The following is a 22,087-nucleotide window of genomic DNA, read 5'->3' on the forward strand; positions in this document are numbered from 1 at the left end:
GTGAGGAGTTTCGCCAGGGGGACGTAGCACATGGAAGGATCACGCTATTCCCCCCAATTCCCCTCCCCGGCCGACCAGAGGAGGCACTAGTGCAGCAACCAGGACACATACCCACTTCCAGATTCCCACCCGCAGACACAGCCAATTATGGCTGTAGAGATGCCCAAATAAGCCGGCGGTAACACGGGGATTCGAAACAGTGATCCCCATGTTGGTAGGCAACGGAATAGACCACTACGCTACCCGGTTGCCCCTCAAAAGCCTCTTTTTGACACAAACTCAGTAGAGTTTAATATCATCAGGCCAAAGTTGGCCAAAACAGCAAGGCTTTACTATATTAAAGAAACAGTTGTAGCAGGTACAGCTGATAGTGGGCAATGCATTGGTTAAACATGGCTGTGCACCTTCCTCATTAAGAGACAAAGTCTTTGCCCGATTTTTATTGTAAAATCTGAAGAAATAAAGAAATATGTATGTAAATATCTATACAACATTACCAACAAACAAACAAATGCGTGCATGCACGCGTGCACGCGCACACACACACACACCTTTACACAGCTCTTCTGTGTCAAACTCCATTGCACTTTAGAATGGCTTTAAACACCAAGGCAGACTAATCCCATAAGCTGCCACAGGGATTTTTGCATTAGTGATGCAATCAAAATCGCATTGGAAAGTTGTGTCAATAATTAGGCCGACTTTGCTACATTAACATTAATTACACAATCATTTGAAAGATTTCAGGGCTGATCTTGCATCTGGAACAAGCACCTGAAAGCCTGGTGGAGTGGATCTGTTCTGTAGGACTGTGTGGAGAATGCATTTCAGATAAGTATCAATGGACTTTTTTTTTTTGCTTTCAATTTCCCAACCTGTTTTCTAAATGCCAGAGTGAGTACAGGCCATTAACATGCTGCTGTGACAAGAGTTTCCTTGTCCAATAGTGAGATATAAATACAACCTCATTTAAATCAAGCAGCAATTGCTTATGCTGGCCATTGTTGGGAATTTTGCCTTCTCCAAACTCTACAAAGAAGCAGCTGAAACGCAGAAACCCTTCAGTTTTTCTCCTTTATAGCAACTTCACTGTTGTCTCAGTAGCCACAAACATAAGTCACAGCACAAAATGACATTTATATGTCACCATATGCACAGCGTGTCTTCATAGAATCTAAAAGTTACAACACGCCCTTCTGAATGATGGAGAGAGAGAGAGAGTGTGCGAGAGAGAAGAGAGAGAGCTAGAGACAGAGTGACAGAGCTAGAGAGAGAGAAGAGAGACAGAGAGCTAGAGAGAGCACTTGAGAGAGAGAGCGAGAGAGATGATGAAGCCCATCACTGTCTGCTAGGGCTGTGTGAGACAGAACACAGATGCACTTCTCCTCTGAAGCCTAGGGCTCCTGGCATGTTTACCCCCCCACACACACACACACACATATATATGAACGTTTGCACACACACACACGCACACACACACACACACACCTCGCCCTGCCCTGCCCTGTCCCACCTCACCAGATCGTTCCAACCCGGCAGTTCACATCCTGGGGCCCCAAAATTTCTAAAGGTACGTAAAAAGGGGAGTGAGGGTCACACATAATATTTAAAACATTGGCAGAGTGACAGGACTGAATCAGTTTCTATAGAGAAAGCACAAACACGTTTTTAACAGAGTGTGTTTGCCTATCTAAGTTATTTTTGTTTTTCCTTATTTAAACAGCTGAAAACAACACCACACATCAAACTACACAAACTTGGGCATTACTCCAACTGAGAGAGAGAGACAGATAGTGTTTGACGTCGTGCTCCAGTCCCTATTTCCTTAAAACATCAATAGTCACAGAAGGTTAAGCAACTTAAATCTGGCGTTATCGCAGTAACACCTAAGAGAAGCTATGCTGACCTCCGGCCAAACCATTTGTTTAGTACTCACCATGTTAGTCTCACATAAGCAGATCCTTTAACGGTTAGCGGCGCACCTGCAGAGTTTCACTACCCCCTTAAAAATATACAAACAAGGCAACCACACTGCTTTCAGTTAATTATTAAGCCAATTCAATACGGCATTCACTCAGATGCAGACTTGGTCTGGTGAAAAACTGCATGTTTACCTTCTACAAGGACGTGCTTATTTAAAGCAATCTTCAGTTCCAGTGGTGTTGCTACAGCCTCGTTGCCCTGCGGACATAAAACGGAGAATTAGTTCTAGTTATAAAATAATTACCACCGCAGCACATTTTGCCATCAACAACCTCAATGCTATACACGGAAAAGAAAAAAAAACAAAACAGACCAAATCAATGTATATTGGGTAAGAGTGCTGGTACCAACTCGCCCACCAGCTGCTGCGGCTATTGATCAGAATGGATAATAACATACACAAACAGTATCATCCGTGTTCAGAGAAATCATCAGGAAGAAATCAATTCAGTTCATTCCCATGCTGTTGTTTTCCTTTGTTTTTTAGTAAAGCTTGCAGTGTTTCCTTTCGCAGGCTTCAGAAGAGGTGTGAAAACCATCGCTGCTCAGAACTGCCCATAAAGTCCCCTGTTGGCTTTTCCTACCATACTGCTTTCAGTGACAGAGACATCCATGCCTTTCCATCTGCCCGATAAGTCTAACTACACCCATGGCCGATTGATAAAAAAAAAAATGAACAATGGAGCCGTCTGATGTGAGCGGTGAGTTTATTTGCAAGACAAAAACTTTGTTTTATATTCTTGACAGCAGATGCCTTTATCAGTCAGAAGCCCCACCTGGTGGTGGAAGGTACCTAGTCTGGCCCTGCACAGCTCCCCTGGGCTCCCTGCTCTGCATGCACACAGCATCCCACACTGAGCATTCAACCCAGGCAAGAAAAGATGAGAAAAAAAAAGAAACCAAATCTTATTTCCATGGTAAACTGAGAAGTGACTGTGCTGCAATATCTCAAGTGCATTTGAATAAAAGCATTAAAGCATATCCAAAAAAAAAAAATACAAAAAATACAACAACAAAAAAAAATCCCGAAATCCAACCCCTCTCTCCTCCTTTTGCGCCGCTTAGATTTGGCAGTCAAAATTGCGGCCTGTCATTTTGTGCAGGTTTTTAAGTGTTTATCTAAAGCAGACCATGCATGGATAAAAAACACACACCGGCCCACCTTGCCCAGTCTCAGTATTAATTATATGTTAAATCCCCTTGTTGAAAACGTGAGTCAACATTCGACTCACTCTGAACTCTGCTGCGGGTTTGAACGATCATTGGAGAATGGACCATTCCCACCACACAACTCCCCTTTTTATTTTGATTCATTACATTTCAATTAACATATCATCGATGGCATCGTAAATCAATAGCAAGTGGTGACAAATGACAGATATTTTCAGTTTCGAACAACTAAACATCATTAATCCCCACCACCTGAAAGAGCCCTGGGAGCTGAATGAGTTTACCCAATGCACAACATCCATTTAGATAAATGTTCCATCATTTTAATGATGGAAAATTTGTATTCGGGTAGAGGGGGGAGGCAACAACAGACATCTGATAGCAGCTGTAGGCCTTTTCTCCTTGCAATATAACACCTATCTTGTAATACCTAAATAGATAATTGTCTCCATTTCAAAGTGCACAAAGCTGTATTATTGCCATTAAGAACAGTGGGGTGTGGAGACCACGGGGTGATGATAAACAAGCACACGCTGCTCATCTCGGGTGGAGTCAACGGAGCCCATCACACACTCCCACATTGGAGATTTTAGGGACGAGAACAACTCCTGGTTGAGATAATTACCCACCCAGGTGGGTTATATGCACGCTCAGCAAGAGACCGCGGCTAAGGACATGAATCAAAATGCAACCATTTTGAAAAGACACAGGAAAGGAGGGTGTATTTTTGCAACGTGTCGAGAGGGACACATCTACCGTGTTAAGATGTGAAAAGAACAACAACAAGGCCTGGTCGCAAACCAATTACGTCTCATCTGCAGAAATAGAGAAAGCACATTTTTATCACATCCCTAGAAGCGTCGACATATTGCAGCCCATATTTTCATTTTCGGCAGAAAAAGGCTTTCGCTTCGCTGCATTTGTGAAAAAGCATGCAAAGACCACATTTTCGATAAGAGAATGTAGAGCCATCAGGTTTCTCTCTCTCTCTCTCTCTCTCTCTCTCTCTCTCTCTCTCTCTCTCTCTCTCTCTCTCTCTCTCTCTCTCTCTCTCTCTCTCTCTCTCTCTCTCTCTCTCTCTCTCTCTCTCTCTCTCTCTCTCTCTCTCTCTCTCTCTCTCTCTCTCTCTCTCTCTCTCTACTGCTGTGGTTGAGAACTATTGAGAATATATTTGAATGTGAACAAAGGGCCCATTTTATTTTGTGCATAAACCTGTGAAGTGAACCCCCCTATTCACGAGGAGGTCACGGCTCCACAACATTCTCTCAAGTCCCCGATACGTGTTATCGGTGCCTCTGAGCTTTGTTGTAAGATCGAACGTTCAAAATATGAATTAATACCCCCTCCACTGAAACGCACCCAATCCCAACAAAAGGCCCACATCCAAATCTGGACAGCTCTTCAGCCCCTCTAATGGACAGGCTCTCCTCACTCTTCACGCTGCGCACACAAAAAAAGACAAGGGCTCCATGAATATTTACCACTAAGTAAAGTTATTCCATTAATTACTCCGAGCATGCTTAATACTATATCTGTGGCTACTTCTGTGGCCGCTTGTTAATGAACTTTCACACGTCATTACCATATTAATTAATGCTCAACTCAATGGTTGTCAATAGGACGCTGCCAAGAGTTGTCTCTCGGTTCTTTTACAACCCGTCTTGGGGGGGGGGGGGGGTTGCTTCGATCACTGAGAGAGAGAGCACCTGAATTAATCTACACAATCTCCTTATCGTGCCACAGACAGACAGCGTATGTCTCTTTGTAAAGAAAGGTAAGTAACCAGCTGGTCGTGCACTCCTCTTCCCAGGCTAAATGGCTGGTGGATCGGTATAAAGAGCTTAGTGTAAATAAGAGGAGGGCGTTGCAGAGTTTAGGCCCGGGTGAGTGAGTGATATCTATATAGAGGGCAATTGGTGTTTGTTTTAAGGGTGTGTGCAGGAGTTTTTCCAAGTCACTGTCTGCTGTGAAACACAGGAAAATCTATAGCATGACTCACTTCTCAACAATTGCAGCTGCTTACTGTACACATGATCTCCTAAAAAGGGCTGCCTGCATACTATTTTCTCTCTTTTTTTTCCCCCTCCTCTCTTGCTTTTATTAGGATGGACTGATTCAATGAAAAGCATTACCAAGTCACATCGAGAGAGAGAAAAAAAGTTGGCTTTCAAGCATTACAAACAAATGATATAAAAAAAATATAAAGCATATTTTTCTCTTTTTGATGAGATTGGCAGGATTCCGGCATTATATTGTACACCCACACAGACTTTAAACAACAGCACTTTCTGACACGCAAACATGCTCGAAACCGACCAATTAAACTTAACTTCACTCCAACCAGGCCTTTTTTTTTTTTTAGATGGCTTTTTTTCTAAGCTGAAATGGCAACAGTGCAGTCTGGTGAATGTCAGGCCTGTCTGATCCCCCCAGATTCTTTGGACCTGCCCTCACATTTTGCTGAGCTAAGAACAAAGTACACAGAGTGCACACTGAGAGCTTTGCTGCCTTAATACGAAGGAAGTTGAATTTCACTCCTAACCCAAAACAAACAAAGTGCCGCATTTCTTTACACTATTTAAACGTTAACAGGACCCTTTGTGTACAGGCATTCTCCTCCCCTGGATGCCCCAGTCACACCATTCTTTATCTCTGCAGATACTAATCTATTGATCCGAGGAGCAAATAATTAGAAAGCTGTGCGTGTGTGTGTGTGTGTGTGTGTGTGTGTGTGTGTGTGTGTGTGTGTGTGTGTGTGTGTGTGTGTGTGTGTGTGTGTGTGTGTGTGTGTGTGTGCTACAGCATTTGTCTGCTGAGAAATTGGAGCAGATGAATCAAAAGGTTTTACACAGACAGAATCTGAACCTTGGCCACATACTCAAGTGTCACTCCAAGCATGTAAAACTATATCAGGGCTGCCATAAAAGTTCAAGCCTAGTCACACATGTGCAGTGCAGTACAGCATGCATGGGGCCGGATGCACAGCACAACACGTTATGCAATGCAACTTTTAGAAGTAGCCAAGTCCTTCTGCTCGGCCATACCAGGTTTTTGTTGTCGCCCAGGTCTCCCTGCTGTCTTCCTGCTCCTTTCCCACCACCGATCCTGTTTGCTGTTAATATCAATAAGCTGCAGATTCCATTTTCCAGGTCAAGAAAATAAAATAAAGAGAATGACTGAAAGTTGGCACTGATATCTTTACCCACTGTAGTGGGGCCATCACTTACAGTAGTCAAACCTTCAACCTTTACCCTTTGTTATAACCCAGGGGGGAAAAAAAACTGCTGCAAATTAGTGCATAGTCTCCCACACACATGTAAGAATCCCCCCAACCACACACAAATATACACACATAATGTTGTCATTAACTACATATAATGTAAATACAAGAAGCAAAGTGAGTCTGTTCTTATAGTAGTACTTCTCACTGACAACACTTTTCCATCTTGTAGCATTGATAAGGCAAGATTTCACAAACAGTCAACCATCGCAACCCACTACCTCCAAAGCCACATTGCCATTTCAGGTTCCCTGACTCTCTGTTCTGATTGTCCAATCAGCTGCATGCATTTTGACTGCAGTGGTGATTTGAGTGAAAGTTGATTCGGCTATTCGTACCGAGCAACAAGTCTATTGATCAGACTCACTTGTGCGTGGCATGTAAACCATGCCAACAAAAATAAGCTAAAGGGACACAACTAACCCCGCTCGTTTCGAACAGCTACAACCCTGGATGCATTTTTTAATTATGCTTACCCTAAATTGAACATGCATTAGAAAGAGTAGGTTTCGCACACAGAAAAATGGAGTGCATATGAATAGGGCTGGTTGACTGGTTTACTTCACATGAACTTGTTAGGAGTTCTGCATAATACTAATAAAAAAAGTGATTAATGTTCTAATGAAGAGAATGCCTACATTGCACAGCATTTCAGTTCAACATTGGGCGTCCATGAATAGCCCCTTACTCACACTTTTCCATCTACCCATTGCATGTAAAACGGTGCCGTCAGTCACTCACAGAGCACCCCTACAGCGCAAATGCAGTGCACGCCCACACCCGTCCCACACCGCCTCAGAGGGGGGAAGGCAAGAGAAGGGGAAGGGGGGGGGGAAATGAACTCTTTACACTTACCCATGGAAGAGTGTAATCTCTCGATCAACATTAATAAAACTCTTGTGTTCATGACACTGAAGCAGGCTTCACCCCCTCCCCCCATCCCATCCTCCTTCTCCCCAACGCTCAAGCGTTTTGAAATCCAAGAGAGAGTTGCCAGTGACAGTAACAGGTACAGAGCAACAGAGAGAGACAGACAGAGAGAGACAGACAGAGAGACAGACAGCAACAGAGTGCTAGAGAGAGAGAGACAGAGAGAGAGACAGAGAAAGAGAGAGAACTGGCGCCCAGACTGAAGTGTTGAGAGGGACTGGAGGTATGTGGTCTAAACACAACAAAAGCCGGTGTGCCTTGCTCTAGATTAAATATGCAGGAAGAGGCCCCTTTGCATAAACACAAACACTCAGCAAATGAACTGGCAGAAAACAGTTGCCTGCTGAGAGCCCTACCTGCACTGGCCTCTGTTAATTAGACAAGAGCAAGCAGAACAAATGATCATCAACACGGTCACACAGAGCAGAGATAAAGGTAGAAAGAAGGTTGGTTTTCTTTTCTTTTCTTTTCTTTTTCTCCATGGGAGGTGAGTGAAAAGAAGTTCTAAAAAGAAAAAAACCTGCTAATTCAAAATTGAAAATATGAAAGGTTGTTTCATTTTTGGTATGATGTTGCACCTCGCCATCTACCCCCGCATTTCTAATTACTAATCATTTTAGCTTTTCTTAAAGCTATCAAAAACCTTCTTTTAGCAGCTGTAGAGGACTAATAAAAAGGCCAGGAAGTTGAACAAACAAACAAAAAAACAAAACAAACATGCAAATTGCTCTAAATTTGATGGTTAGCATTAACCAAAGTCACGTTATGACAAGGGCATGAAGACTTAACCATGATACCCTTTAATTAAAGCCTTCAACTATAATTAACAATTCAAATATTTAAATAATTAATCTAGGTCATTTTTTGATGTGGGTTTTCATCAAATTCTGTCCACTAGAAATATATTACACCTTGTGATCCTTTTACTCATCCCCAGGACCGGTCCTCTGAGATACACATTTAAGGAAGTGCAGGAGGGGTAAAAAAAATATACATGTAAAACAGTAAAAAAATAAGTTTTAAAAAAAAAGGCAATAAAGAGTTTTAGACCAGAGCTCATTGTCAACATCTTACTTTCTAGAGGCTTGGCTTCACTGTCTAATTTCCCCATGTCCCTCCCTCTCGTCCTCCCTCTTCCTGCCTCTATCTTTCTATCCCGCTAACCCCACAGCCTTCAGTATAGAAAACCCATAACTGTGGGGAGAGTCCAAGGGGAAAGTGCCCTGATCTGCCAGGCCATCATAAAAAAAATAAAAAATAAAAAAAACTCCAAGTGAACCCAGAAGAACGGGAGCTGAGCCCACAAAGAAAATCTGGAGCCAGCCTCAGATGCTGCCTGTCAAAGATGTCATTTCCACGTGCACCCATCTCAAACCGATGGGGCTGGGGGGGAGTCGAGGAGGAGGAGGAGGAGCAAAGGCAGGCGTTGCATGAGGGAGGTAGTAACAGGGGAAAGTAGAGGAGAGGTGTGTGTGTGTGTGTGTGTGTGTGTGTGTGAGTGAGTGAGTGAGTGAAACAGACAAAAAGGGACAGACATTGAGAAACAGTGACAGACAGAGAGAGAGACAGAGACAGAGAAGACAGGAGAGAGAGAGAGAGAGAGAGAGAGAGAGAGAGAGAGAGAGAGAGAGAGAGAGAGAGAGGAGAGAGAGAGAGAGAGAGAGAGAGAGAGAGAGAGAGAGAGAGAGAGAGAGAGCGAGCGCAGAAAAGGGACCTCTAGAAAATAAACAGGGTGTAGGGTTTCAAAGGCAAGGGGGGACACAGGCATTCCATTGTTCGGGCCAATTATCAGTGGAAAATAATAACAACAGATGGATCCAGAGCGGCCAACTTGTGCCGGAGCACCCTGGCGCTGGAGAACAGATGATGAAATGTGAGATTGCAGACGGGGTGGTGGTGGTGTATGTATGTATGTGTGTGTGTGTGGGGGCGGGGGGGCTGCCCACAGTTGCACATGCAGCTCCATGCACCAGATGTGAACTTCCACAAGGACAGTTTAATACTGTCCTCTCTGGCCACCGCTCGTGCGGCTGCAACATACCAGACAATGACTTGGTCAACACCTCCGTGGGTTCAAAGAAGCGTCGGTCTCGGCAGGCATCCGAAGTCAGATGATACGTACATATGGTTCCCGTGTTTTGAAGTGTGATCAATTCAAATGCGCACATTCCTTCCATATTTAATACCGAGAGGTCATTTGTGAGAATGGCGAACACATGCTTGTTTCTGTTACACGGTTAAAAAGGGAGTTATAAACGGTGTGCCGCACCAGTGGTACAACATGTAGTAGGTGGAGGTGGAGACCGCCGTCCTAGCCTCGGCCCGGCGCAGCCCCGTTTTTTTTCTTTTTTAAATCAGCACACATCCCACATGACCTGTTGCTTTGTTTTCTTGCGTGATGTATTCCAGGGTACCTAGCGTACACAGGGTGGCAGACGCAACAGTGCGGCAGAGGGGGACCTCATTGACTCTGGCTTCAACAAGAGATCCCTCATATCAGCCATGGACTGACAGGCAGGGAAGAGACCCCAGCCTTAAAACAAAACCAATTCTCCGCACGCTTTGTCAAGGGTGGGAGATGTCTGCAGATAGCAATACAAAAGATCTGCCCTTCCTTTTCCAGAAGAAAAGAGAAGTTTTCGTTTCATTAACTCCACACTAAAGCGTAATTATCTCCCTATAGACCTTAATCACCAGCAGAAGGATAATAGAACAAAAAGCAGTTTCTAATTCAGTCATTTAAGTTTTTTTTATTTTATTTTTTTTTTGCTTGTTGTTCCTCTCCCTTTCTTCCATCCCTTAGACAAGCCCATCAAATAATGCCAAAGGACCATGGGGGTGCAAGTAAAGTCCAGCTTTGAAATATTGTCTTGTGGAGCATGAAAGGGGAGTACGTTATCTACTTTAGATTTCAACTATAAATTGGGCTCTTTAGCTTGGGTCTGCCACCTTTGGCACGTCTTTGTTTGGCTCCTCTGTCAACTGTCGGAGGCCAAAAAGGGTTAGGGGCCACAACGACCACTGGACTATCCTTCAGTTCTTTGAGATCAGGGCAGCGGGGGAAGAGAATAATTGAGCATGCTTGAAATAAAATCAGGTTGAGTGCAAATAGACCATTTCGAAATTGTATATACTCTAAACGACTAACATTGCTTGAAGGTGCTTGTAATGCTATACCCCCAAAGGACAAATCCCCAAAGGATTCCACACGAGGATTTCTGACGGGGAAAAAAAAATGAAAGAACATTTTCTGCCCAGATTTAATTAGCTTACGAAATATAATTGCCATTCGCGAATCTTGTTGAATGGGGTTAAGGCGTTTTTGCTGGGGGGGGGGGGGATTTTAAAAAAAATAAATAAATAAAAATAAAAAAACAAAACCGTCTTATTTTTGCACGGTGAGGAGACACAAAGGGTCTTCAAGCAGGAACCGGCGGGCCATCAGCCGTTTTAGCTCACTGACACAGGGGTCGAGTTAATTAGACTATTGTCATTTTAATCAGGGCAGCTCAGCGGCCATCACTTCCTGAAAGAGCCAGTGGACTTTAAACATCTGAGAGATGTGTGTGTGTGTGTGTGTGTGTGTGTGTGTGTGTGTGTGTGTGTGTGTGTGTGTGTGTGTGTGTGTGTGTGTGTGTGTGTGTGTGTGTGTGTGTGTGTGTGCGTGAGGGGCCTGAGGTCTCATTCAGCTAGCTATGGGTTATGGAGTATGTACTGGTTCTCTCACATGCTTAGAACATTAATGAGCTGGAGACACACCAAGGAAACAAAGGCGCCTGGAGGATCACCAGGGGAGACTACTCGCCTTTGCTTTGCTCATGTCTCTGTTCATTTGAAAATAATTTAAATATCAAATATTTGAAATAATTTGCTTCTCCCTGGCTATCGGATTTCGAATAGGGAGTCTTTCATGTCTTCTTTATTATGCTCTTCGCTGGCGTAAGAATTTGAAACATAATTAATGACGCCGTATTTTTCAAGGTGCTCGCCATTATGGTACAATAATGGTTTGCTTTTTTCCGATTTCCATAATTTATAAACACAATGGGGAGATTGTTATAACAAACCAAAGAGCCTGCTAAGAATATATGAAATCTTTTCTGAATATGACTCATCCAAAGCAGGGTTTTAATCAAAACTGATAAGGGACTACATTTAATCTTTGGGCCTACTGGAAGAAATTCACTTTATGTTGATTAACAGGGGAAATATAAATGATAAATAAAACATCTATCCATCTATTATCCAAACCGCTTATCCTACTCAGGGTCACGGGGATGCTGGAGCCTATCCCAGCAGTCATTGGGCAGCAGGCGAGGTGACACCCTGGACAGGCTGCCAAACCATCACAGGGCCAACATACACACACACACGCACGCACACACACACACATTCACACCTAGGGACAATTTAGTATGGCCGTTTCACCTGACCTACATGTCTTTGGACCGTGGGAGGAAACCGGAGCCCCTGGAGGAAACCCACACAGACACAGGGAGAACATGTAAACTCCAAACAGAGGACACCCAAGACACCCAAGGTTGGACTACCCTGGGGCTCGAACCCAGGACCTTCTTGCTGTGAGGCGTCCATGCTAACCACTGTGCCACCGTGCTGCCGCATGGAGTACAATGGTTTGTAAATATTAAATTAGTTCCTATGGAGCAAAGCCGACATTATAGGGTGGGACACCGCTGCCGTTACTTGTCTGACCAACTTAGAAAAAAATTAGATAAAGATAAAATAAAACAGATAGGATAAAAACACATTAAGTCAGTGCAGAATTCAAATTATAGGACCGCCCCGGTTCACCTTCCACAGCACTGTGAGGGGGTGGAGCTTACTGCTGCGCGTCCGTGGGACTGATGAAATCACTGGCCAAAATCAAAAACCAGGACATAGGCCATTTAATTTTGACTTACAGTCCGGCTCATTTGTGCATGATGTGACAGGGGTGATTGGCAGACAAACGCCAGTGAACTTTTCCCCTTCATGACATCGGTGTCAGCCCCAAGGCGGGACTGGCAAATGACATTAGGCCAAGCATCAAGCATAAAGTCAGCCACTATGCTATTTCATATTCTACAACCTCAAGGGAAGGGAAACTTCGACATGAAGAAGAATGGGGGCAGCCCCCGCACACTTGACTTCATGCTGCTTCTTACTGTGTCGGTTTATGATGATATTAATAGTTCTGTAAGTTCATCGTTTTTAACATCATCCATGAATATTTCACAGGGTGTTAATATTAATCTGATCAGAATTATCTCCCCTCAATAATTCAATACACACAAATTAATAATTCAATAAAAAGAATGTTCAGCAGAGTTGAAGGAAAACTGAAGGAAGACATTTAATTACTAAATGTGTGGGGGGAAAAAAATAACAGGAAAAGTTCCACTACATCACCAAGTCCAGCTGGAAACTACCGATGCCCATGTGACACGCTTCAAGTGGCTCGCAGCTACTTAGCCATGAAGCTAATGAGCGTGGCACTGCTAAAAAAAAGAAAAGAAAAAAAGAAATGACTGGATAAATAGCGATCAATTATCATGAAAAAAGAAAATCAAATTTTCCCATAGTCGTTCGAATCGCTTTGTGACACAACAACAATCCAAAGAAGGCAGGAAGAAACTGGAGCGATCTGAGTTGTAAGAGATACATAACAGGTCGGTGTGGCCACCAAAGTTCATGTGCAGAGATGAAGAAGACATGCAAACTGTGAAGCCCCCACACCATTAAAAGCTCTGCACTGCCCAAATTCCTCCATGTGAGATTTACAGGGATTAGATGGTGAAATGAAGGCCTAATCTTTATTTGACAGAGAAGCCAATCTCTGGCTCAATGGTCAACCCCTTTGTGGTAGGCCCCTCTCTCTGCACACACACACACACACACACACACACACACACACACACACACACACACACACACACACACACACACACACACACACACACACACACACACAGCACCTGAGTTGCTACTCGCTTACATGGCTCCACTCCTCATGCTTGTTTAAATCCACATTTAGGATGCATACTGTGCCTTGTATGAGCCTCAATCCAATTATCATGCAAAAAATATTCTGCGTGATTTTCAGATGAGCAGCGTTCAAAGGCATAGAGCTATAGAGGAAAGTTACTCCACAAATTATGCCTTGCATTGAGTCACAGACTTACCTGCATACAAGTACATCCTGCAGGCTATTTCCTTTTCTATTTTTTATTTGTTTCCTTTGAGAGTCTAGGCAGCACCTGATTGAAAATATAACCAATTTCCAAGTGTAGTTTAATGACAGATGGAAAGAGATACTTCATGGAGATGTATAGTCGTGAGCGATAAACTATTAATCACGATGCTGGACAATGACATAAGCTAAATTTAAACACAAAGTGAAAAAGTATTTTGTAGTGGCCCCCTTTCTTCTTTCAATTATTCATTACTGGGGACTGCTATCATGTAGCTTATAGAATTAAAAATCTGTGATTCCACTTAATATGGCCCAGGTTGATGGTCGCAATAGATGTCACAGCTTGGACTGCTAATCTTTCACTGTGTTCACCCTTTCAAATAGTGACAAGGTTCTTTTCTATCCTTCTCCTGCCCCCTCCCCATCCTGAGAGAGAGAGAGAGAGAGAGGAGAGAGAGAGAGAGAGAGAGAGAGAGAGAGAGAGAGAGAGAGAGAGAGAGAGAGAGAGAGAGAGAGAGAGAGAGAGAGAGAGAGAGTGAGAGTGTGTGTTTGTGTGTGTATGTGTGTGTGTGAGAAAGAGAGAGAGAGGGTGACAGAAAGAGACACAGATAACTTATGAGGTTGTTATCACTGGAGCATTTTGACAAATTGCAAACAGAGGTGGCAAACTGTTATCATAGGAGACCCCAAAATAAACTGCTGTGTTCCAGGTCCCACAATTGCGATAAAGTATAAATGTGCAGAACGGAGTTCCTTTTTCAAGAAAAATATTCAAAATTACTGGTCTCATTGTAATATATCAGGGTGGGAAGATGGCGGCGCAAACTCACGTTTGTAGCGGCTTCACCCAGTACCGACTATGCAGTGTCTTTGTCCATGTCTATGTCTGCGTCTAAGGTTGAGTCATCATTTGAAGTTTTTTTATTTTGATCTTCGATTTTTTTTCCCCCCGTTTAATGCCTGGGAGAGCTGGTGCTGGATTGGCTGAGAGAGCTTGGTCTGGTGCGTCCTGTGGGCCCAGGGACCACGGCCCTGCCCGGAGCTGTGCCCGAGAGGAAACACCGAGGCGGTTTGGAGGCGGCCTTGCCTAGCGTCAACTGCGCAGTGTTTTTGTCTGCGTCTGCGTTTGTGTCGTTGTGTGGAGTGCGGGGAAGGTGTGTCGAAGGTTTCTGGCTGAGAGAGCTAGCGTTGGATTGGCTGGGGGAGCCTGGTCTTCTGTGTTTGGTGGGCCTAAGGACCACGGCCCTGCCTGGAGCTGCACTCGAAGAGGAAGCACCGAGGGCGGTCTGACAAGACGCGGACGCAGGGCAGGCTAAGCTAACTGCTAGCCCATGCAGACCAGCAGTTCCGACAGTCATCTCTGGACAGTGAAAATTGTGGACAGTGTTGCACTGAATGGACTGTGTTGTTAACTGTGTGTTTTTTTTTTTTTGCTTTGTTCTCTCTGCTTTTGTATTTTTTTGGTGGTCTCTTTGGAAATTTTGGATATGTGTTTTCATCTTTTGTGTGTTGCGCTGCTGTAGGCTGGGTGAAACTAAATTAAATTTCTTTTGTGTATGCAAGCACATGATAGAAATGACAATAAATTGTTCTTGATTCTTAAATATATCTGGCCAACCTTCAGTTCTTTTTTTAAATGTCTGTTTTTAGGCAATGCAGTATGCATCTTGAAATAATACCTCAATTAAAACAATGCTCAAGCATGGTCTTTCAAACATGGCTTTGTATGTACAGTTATGGCAGTTCATAAAATTCTGACATCCTTGATTGAAATGAACTAATATACAAAGTTCATGAAGTTATCTGATTCCATTTGCCTACAACTGGCAGACAAAGTTTTGTTTGCGTGCCCATTCTCCTGTATTTCTCTCACTATCTTTGTCCCCTTCTCTTCCCCGTATCATCCCGAGTACACAGCAGCAAACAGGGTTGTATGCAAATACAGCCATAACACATTATATTGTTTGGTGTTAACATTTGAATATTAAAATGAAACGTTCTAGATCTAGATATTCCCATTTCAATTTCCATACACCATACTGAATGCAAACAATTGAGCTTGCCCGGATAGCAAGTTTGAGTACTTCCCATCTGTCTCGTTTCTGAACAATGAAGATTAAACACACAACGACTCATTTTCCTGATTACATTCTTGTCGCATACATAGCTGTTAACAACGCAAGTTAGCCATGTTTCATAACAGCTGTCTACTGTATGTGACCCGTGTCACCGCCACAGAGATGGATGTGTGGCTCACCCACGTCCATGCCACTTAACCAAATTGCCAATGCTGATAAAGCCCTATTTACATAGCAGTGTTGCTGGGCGTGATTACTATCGGTAAAACTTACCCCCACGCCATAATGGAAAGTTGGGATATAACTTAGCGCGGGTTACGGCCGGCTCCGGAAAATAGCTCAATTACATGCGTGAATATAAACACTCGTGTGGCTGTCAGGAGTGGTAAACAGATGCAGGGTGATGGTCTCCGCTATGAGATCAGTCAAGCAGCTGTCGCTGCACCTTCAATCATTCACTTGTTCACATGATGGATTTCCGTTTCTCTCCCCACCGGCTCCACACGTGCCAACACTATTTGCTTACGGGGTGGTGGGGAATGGGCAGATTAAGCTGCCGAGGATATCATTAACACGGTCCCCCCGGCCGGCTAACGTTTACCTCATTTTTACTGCTCCTGTTAAACAAAACAATCTGGTTCTACAATATGGACATGGACAAGTTGATTGCGGCCTGTGGTCCCTTTGTCTTTGTGCAAGCCTCTCCCTTCTCACCATATGGGACAGGACAGAAAATGACACTGTATATATAAATCCCTCCACTCCAGACAGTGAAAAGAAAAGAAAAAAAAGATCAATTCAATCATTTTCAATGATGTCATGCGATCTTATTTTGTTTTTAGCGCACGACACATTTGTGCTTACATGGAGTGTATTCAAGGGGACACTTCCCTTTGGCTGTTGTCTCTTTGGGAGCCTACCTTTCATGGGGTTGATATGAGGATCTTTGAATGCGGCACGTATGCGTGATCAGAGCTCTGGCATGAACCCCAGATGACAAAGTGACTGGGAGTGTCAGACCAGCCAACAAACAGGCCTGTCCTCTCCCAGACAGGAAGCTGGGAGCAGCAGAGGCGCTGCCTTGTCTCATCTGCCAGCAAGCGAGCGAGTTCTTCCCCCGTCTCATCACAGGAGACACGTCTGATGGTGTGCACCATTCAATGCAGGAATGGCTGTTTTGATTCCAGGCTGTGTGACACATCTGTTGCTTGTCACATTGTGTTGTACATGTCTGCAAGCTGAGCATGACCCGGGTAAGGGTGCTTCACAGCCCGCCCTATATGTTTTCAAACAGGGCCCGTGGCATTAACTGGCCAACATAGTGGAGACCATATGAAGGGTCAGGAGGCCTGACAGGGAACTACATGTACCTGTACGGCTGCCTTCAGAAGTCATTAATCCTCACGGCTATCCGGAAATATAATCCTGCAGAATGATTTTTTTGTAGGTTTTAGCAAGTGTCTTCAATTAAAAAACACATTATTTGCTGATAAACCCTTTTACATATAGAGTAAAAGCAAAGATGAAAAAATCATGGCTCTTGATCACTTCACCATCCTGTAAGAACTCCACCATCACTGTCTAGTGGCTATTGAAAATCAATTATTTCCCTTGTCTTTCCTGTGTGCAACTGTGAAAAATGTGTTACTGTTGTAAATCAAATCTTTATCAAGGGTGCACTGCCCACAAGGAGCTTTTTTATTGGCTTTTAGAGCACTTCGATGGAGTCTTTCACAAAAGTGCCAAATTCCAGGATATTCAATGAAAGACTTACATTGTCAGCTTAAATACATGAGCGATGACCATGGCTAATTGGATCCATCCAATCCATCCATCTATGAAGTACACGTGCCATATCAGCGAAAATCAAACGACACTGTTTCTTATTGCCACTCTGCATAAGGCAAGAGCAGCACTGAAGAGCTATTGAAGTATTTATTAATGGAATGGGTACAGGAGCTGGGGGGCAGTTGTAAGTGTTTCTTTACTATGTCCTTGTTTTCCAATCAATATTCAAAAGTGCCTCATAATTACGTGATTAGAATTCACTTACATGCAAAGTGCCACGATGCCAAAGCTGTAATACAAAGAAGAAATCGTTTTCTATGGAAAAACAAAAACTTTTTTTTTTTATTTCTCTCCTATCTTAAGCTGCTCTTTAAATGTTTTGAATAGTAATGATACTCTTTAACTCTAAAACACATCTCTGATTGATTACAAAATGTGTACATTTTTTGAATAATTGGGGAATGAAACAAACCTTGGTTTGTCTATGCAAATAATTTCCATAATTATCATCCCCAGCTGGTTATGTAAATAGAGTCCCTCATCAGAAGGTGGGGGAAATTTTTAAGATGGCTCATTTACATTGTTAAATGACAAAACACTCATATTTTCCATTTACTATTGCACCATTTTGCAAGAAAAGCTTATCTGGAAAACATACAATAAGACTCATTGCAGCCAAGAAGGAGCAAATGAAATATGAGCCAAGGCTGGCTGGACGACATAAAATATGATCAAACAATGCAACGACCATTTTGATCAGCAAAGTCACACTACAACACAACTCATGGCTGCACCGGCACAGCAGGGAAACATAACATCACTATGGGACTGTATGCATTTAAAGAAGGATAATGAAAGCCACTTTATTTGACATTGTATTCTTACAATGAATTATATCCCCCCCCCCTCCCTTTTTCTCCCCAATTGTATCCGGCCAATTACCCTACTCTTCCAAGCCGTCCCGGTCACTGTTCCACCTCCTCTGCCTATCCGGGGAGGACTGCAGACTACCACATGCCTCCTCCGATATATGTGGAGTCGCCAGCCACTTCTTTTCACCTGACAGTGAGGAGTTACGCCAGAGGGACATAGCATGTGGGAGGATCACGTTATTCCCCCCCCCCCCAAACAGGCACCCCGACTGACCAGAGGAGGCGCTAGTGCAACGACCAGGACACATACCCACATCTGGCTTCCCACCTGCAGACACGGCCAATTGTGTCTGTAGGGACGCCCGATCAAGCCAGTGGTAACACGGGGATTAAATCCAGTGATTCCCATATTGGTAGGCAACGGAGTAGACCACTATGCTACCCGGACGCCCATGAATTGTATTCTTACAAGGAATTTGTTCTCTGCATTTAACCCATCCTAGTGTATAGGAGCAGTAGGCAGTTACAGTGCCCAGGGACCAACTCCAGTTCTTCTTTCCACTGCCTTGGTCAGGGACACAGACAGGAGTATTAACCCTAGCATGCATGTCTTTTTGATGGTGGGGAGAAACCGGAGCATTTGGGAGGAAACCCATGCAGACACAGGGAGAACATGCAAACTTCACACAGAAAGGACCCGGGATGGCCTGGGGTTTGAATCCAGGACCTTCTTGCTGTGAGGCAACAGTGCTAACCACTGGGCCACCGTGCCACCAATTTGCTTACAGCTTGCACTCGAGGGTCATTCAGACCTTTGTTGAGCTCAATCTGACACAGATGTGAACATCATGTTGGCCTGCCAAAGACTCTTGCCCATCCCACTGCATCCCTACGTTCAGTGACCTATCCAGCAAATTCCTCTGGAAATATCACAGGTTGATACCATTCCAGAACTCTACATGGGTGAACAGCGGGGCCTTCATCAGAGACACGATTTGATAAGGTAGTTCATGATTACCATCTGGGGAAAATGCAATGCACTCCACAGTCACCCCTGGCTCTGTTTGGGAGAATGTTGAGTAGGACTGAATACCATGATCAATAGAAAGGAATATTTAAAACTTTTTTCTTAAACGCCACGTGGAAGTAGACCACTCGTTTACTTACTTTCACCTAGACATAAGAACCTAGACATAAATGCCAACATGGTCACTGAAATCTGAGGCAGATCTACCTCTAAAAAATGAAACAGAAGAATGTAATGTAAACTCAAGTCTCACCAAGGTCAACAGGGACTATAAAATAAACAGCAGGTTTAAGGTGAAGTCTTCCCTGCGTGAAGGTCAGCCGTGTTTCGTGTTTACACTACACTCTGCGCTTTGAAATTGTTTTGCTGTGTGGCGTCTGCCCAGGGTCATTGTTTGTTTTTGACATGTTTATACACTACACACAGAGTAATGACTTCTAGGATAGTCAGGGGGATGCAGACATGATCTGGCACACCATTGGTGATTTTCTTTTCTTTCCTTCAAGGTTTCATCCAGAATGCATCGCCCCCCCCCCCCACCCCACAGTTGTCTAAGAAGAAGTTTAGGGCTCCATACCAACTGTGCATCGTCAATTACAGCATTCAAAGGGATGTAAATACGAGATGTGCATCAGGAAGTGGCTCCATGAGCCATTAGCATAGGCATCAGTTACTATGCAAAAGCCTAGCTTATCACTGTCACGTTTAGGCATGTTTACCAACTCATGTGACAATAATTTACATGAAAAATACATCTTTTGATAAGAGACACTGAAAACCTGTTTCTCTGAAAATCTCAATAATAATTACATTAGCGGTGGATGACCACAAATGGCCCAGCATACATCACCGAGTGTTGTGTATGTTTGTAGCTGTGCTGTCTATTCATTAACACTGAGCGCACCACTCATTTACTTACTTTGATCTCTGGGTAGACAGGATGTCTCCACTGGAGAGTCCGTCCTGGCTGGACGGGAGGACAGGAGACAGATGGGCAGGAGAAGGAAAGGAAAGGAGGGCGGATGGGATGGCGGGGGAGAAGGAGAAAGACCGTTAAAATGTAGAAATTGTACACTAAAGAAAACAGCGGCAGCCCCTGTAAGACGGAGGTAAGTAACAAAAAGTAAAACTCATTCTTTCCACTACCGCCACATTTTTGTTGTGAAAGAGCACCAGCAGAGTCATATCAAATGCAGTCTGATCATTCCGTGTGTGTGTGTGTGTGTGTGTGTGTGTGTGTGTGTGTGTGTGTGTGTGACTTGCCGCTGAGGACAGAGTGTGTGTGAGCAGGAAGGAAGGGAGGGAGTGAGGTCCCTTTCAGACTGTTCTTCATTAAGGGAACATTAAGTAGGATCCAGAGAGTTTATTTCCCCCTGTCATTTTAAATATCTTTGGATACATATTTAGCATCTCAAATGAGAATTCCCTTGATTAAACAAATAATGACACATTCAGAAAACTGTAATTGAGCTCAAATTGATTTGAGCTCCACTCTAATTGCATTTAAACACTGTTCCTCCCTAACCTTAGACCAAGTGCTTCTTAATTACTGGCTTCTGAAAAACGAATCCCGATGGGGTTGACGGAAAAACAAAAACAGCACAAGTTTTACAGCACACTGTTAAAATGACCTATAAACATTTTTTCCATCAGTATTAATGAGGCCTTAAAAGAGCGAGCTCTGAGAACACCCGAAATTTGTCTGATGCGGCTACGTTCAGAGCATCGACATGTCCCTCTCAAATCACCGCCCAAGAGGACCAGCGGACCTCCCGCAGCTTAACTCTGTCATTCACTCCTGCTGCCCCCCGTGCCCTTGCGCCTCAGGGCCTTCCCTCCTTTTTCAAACACAAAGGGAAGAGACGGCAAAATGTGTTTCCTCCGAGGTAGGAGAGGTGGAAAAAGTCCATCCTGCCCCTGGAATCACCGCCGCCCCACCAGAGCCACCGCCACTGGCCTTTCTGCAGAGGCAGCAAAAGTTCCCTAAGAGGGGAGCGTCTGCCAACTCAAACAGGCCTCACTCTCCCCTCCGCGGGCCGCCAGCCGCCCATGTGGGCCTGCGCTGGGCTTCCTGAGGGCTCGCTGCAGCTGGAGCGCTCTGAATAAAGGTAACGGCAATGTCAGAGCTACTGTAAACTTGCTGGGCTGCTCTTGTCAGCAGGACGTTCCTAATCAAAGCAGAAACAACCCCACCTAAAACACAACGCATTGTTTTTTTTCCACCGGCCCCAAGCCCAAACTTCCCGCAAAGAGAGCACACAGGCAAGAGGGCAGCCACTGTTCCCTGATCTTGCCAAACAAAATGCCAAGAGACCAAGAGTGACATTCAGCTCCGGGGTTTAAAAATATGAGCTATTTGAAAATGATTAGAGTCTTATTTTATTGTTGGACGCCTAACACAGGAGAAGAAACCAGAACAATCAAGCCGACTGACTTTTTTTTTCTGCTGAATTTAGAAACACTAATTAGTTTTGCTCTCGTAAAGCGAACCTGAAAACGACCAATTAGAAAGTGAAAAGGAGCTGAGGAAACAAGAGCCTGTCATTCCCACTATTTAAGTCCCACATGCACAACTTGACTGTCATGACTTTCACACTTTCCCAAGACGAACGGCACGTTACCTCCCAAGACCTTCAGTCTCGTACATACTCCGATCCGTGCTACGGTTAGAGTAGATGCTGCAACACTTCATAGGGATTTACAGTATTCATTTCCAGAAATTGCTTTGGCTTAGGGAGTCGGAAAGTGCAACATAGCTGTATGGTC

The 22,087-nt window shown here is 44.0% G+C and overlaps 1 protein-coding gene across 5 annotated transcripts in view; it reads right to left on the reverse strand.

Annotated features, from left to right (window-relative positions):
* The window catches only part of foxp1b (forkhead box P1b), a 175,017-nt gene that overhangs the window by 117,825 nt on the left and 35,105 nt on the right, over positions 1 to 22,087 (reverse strand). For 4 of the 5 annotated variants that reach the window (XM_056272988.1, XM_056272992.1, XM_056272991.1 and 1 more), the window contains exons 2-3: positions 20,241 to 20,288; positions 2,115 to 2,181 (exon numbers count right to left, since the gene is read on the reverse strand). The gene's annotated coding sequence lies outside the window, so the exon portion shown is untranslated. The remainder of the gene's footprint in view (positions 1 to 2,114; positions 2,182 to 20,240; positions 20,289 to 22,087) is intronic. The other variant, XM_056272989.1, reaches the window with a different exon arrangement.

This window comes from Lampris incognitus, chromosome 2 (genome assembly GCF_029633865.1).
Source record: "Lampris incognitus isolate fLamInc1 chromosome 2, fLamInc1.hap2, whole genome shotgun sequence".
Classification (NCBI taxonomy): domain Eukaryota; kingdom Metazoa; phylum Chordata; class Actinopteri; order Lampriformes; family Lampridae; genus Lampris; species Lampris incognitus.